This window comes from Monodon monoceros, unplaced genomic scaffold (genome assembly GCF_005190385.1).
Source record: "Monodon monoceros isolate NGI ecotype Baffin Bay Population unplaced genomic scaffold, NGI_Narwhal_1 Super_Scaffold_22, whole genome shotgun sequence".
NCBI lineage: Eukaryota > Metazoa > Chordata > Mammalia > Artiodactyla > Monodontidae > Monodon > Monodon monoceros.
In genome coordinates, this window is record NW_021703779.1 from 82,359,889 (window position 1) to 82,361,859 (window position 1,971).

Consider the following 1,971-nt stretch of genomic DNA (forward strand, 5'->3'; position numbering starts at 1 on the left):
TAAGCCCTTAATGTATATCTCCTCTTCAGAATAGAGACAGTATAATTACAATAAAAATGAAATCTTATTAATAAACTTCTGAAGAGTCCGAGTAACAACGAAAAGTTAAGGTTTAATAATAATAGGAATTAGCTGGTTTAAGCACTTTCTAGTACAAATGCATTTGGATTAGCAGCAAAGTATTTGACCTCTTCAAAAAATTCAATATTATCACTTTCAGAAATTTTTTAAAAAATTAAGCAGGTTTTTGTAAGAAGGAAGCTTATACCTTTCTTTTGTATTTACTTTTAAATTAATCTGTGGTAGATGAATAAACAGAAAGGACCCACTAATTTTATTTTCAGATGTCAGTCAGGAGAGAGTAAGAGTTTAGAGGTTCTAAAAACCAGCGGCCAAAACACAAGGTCATTTCCTCAGCAGGATTACTAAAAATGCCAATAATTCTCAGATTATCTCTGCATTAGTTGTATGCATTACATGTTCTAGACCAGTGGATCTCAAAGCTTAGGCCCTGGACCCGCAGCACAGGCATCACTTGGAAACTTAAAAATACAAATTCTCAGAGCCAAGATGGCGGCCGAGTTGGAGTACGAGTCTGTTCTGTGTGTGAAGCCCAATGTCAGCATCTACCCGATTCTTCCCTGGGCCTCCAACCACAGTTGCAGGGCATCTGACTGGAAATTAGATCAATCTGATTGGACTGGTCGCCTCTGAATCACGTCAAAAGGGAAGATTGCTTATATCAAACTCGAGGATAAAGTTTCAGGGGAGCTCTTTGCTCAGGCACCAGTAGAAAAATATCCTGGTATTACTGTGGAGACAGTGACAGATTCCAGCTGCTACTTTGTAATCCGGATCCAGAATGGTACTGGGCATAGTGTTTTCATTGGCATTGGCTGCTCAGATTGGGGTGATGCCTTCGACTCTAATGTCTCTTTGCAAGATCACTTCAAGTGGGTAAAGCAGGAATCTGAGATTTCCAAAGAATCTCAGGAAATGGATAATCGTCCCAAGTTGGATCTGGGCTTCAAGGAAGGGCAGACCATCAAGTTGAGGGTGCTTCTAAGTCCAAGACTACAGGAGCTGGGGGCCTAAGCTTACTCCCACCCCCATCTGGAGGCAGAGTCACAATTCCTTCACCATCCTCCTCAGTTGCCGTCAGCAATCATGTCAATCCACCACCCATACCAAAATCCAATCATGGAGGTAGTGATGCAGATATCCTTTTATATTTGGATTCTCCTGCTCTTGTAACGACACCAGCACCAGCTCCAGTTTCTACAAGCAATGACTTGTGGGGACACTTTATCACTGCATCCAGCTCTGTTCAAAACCAGGCACCACAGCCATCCAACTGGGTCCAGTTCTGAAGAGCACTGGCAGGATGTTAAGGACAGACTTGAAGAATCAAAATGACCTTGACAGCACCAATCTGTGAGGGTAGCTCGGAACCCCTTCCCTCCCCAGAACCAAAGTTATTGAGCAGTTGTTTTCATAGCTTCTCCATTGAGTTCAGGCTGGTTATGTCACTCCCTGGTGTTGTTCCTTGCTGTACAGCCAAGAAAGTATTTCTTATCTCCTGTTCACTATCAGGGCAGGGGAATAGTGGGTCTTATGATACTTGTGACTGACTATGCAGGGCTCTAAAGGCCAGGGTCTCTTTGGTGGGGAAATAACCTCTAACATCTGTAAAGTTTCCTCCATCTTTAAATTCTTTAACTTATTTCAGAATCATCTCATGACACTTGTGTGCCTCTTTGTGAAGCCCTGTTTAGCAATTTCAGGGGAGACAAAAACCTCAGAACTTCTTTTTTCCATTAACTGAAGACTCTAAAAATGGACAGACTGATCTCAGTGTTTACAGATTCAGAATTTTGATAGGGGTGGATGTGAAGAAAGACCTGTTTCCTGGGTCTCTGCTGTATATCCTCCCTCCGGCTTGTCTTATTCAGCGAACATCCAGTGCTGGGT

At 42.4% G+C, this 1,971-nt stretch overlaps 1 pseudogene; it reads left to right on the forward strand.

Moving 5' to 3' along the window:
• Positions 1 to 570: 570 nt before the first annotated feature.
• Positions 571 to 1,370, forward strand: LOC114906463 (annotated as a pseudogene).
• Positions 1,371 to 1,971: the final 601 nt, after the last annotated feature.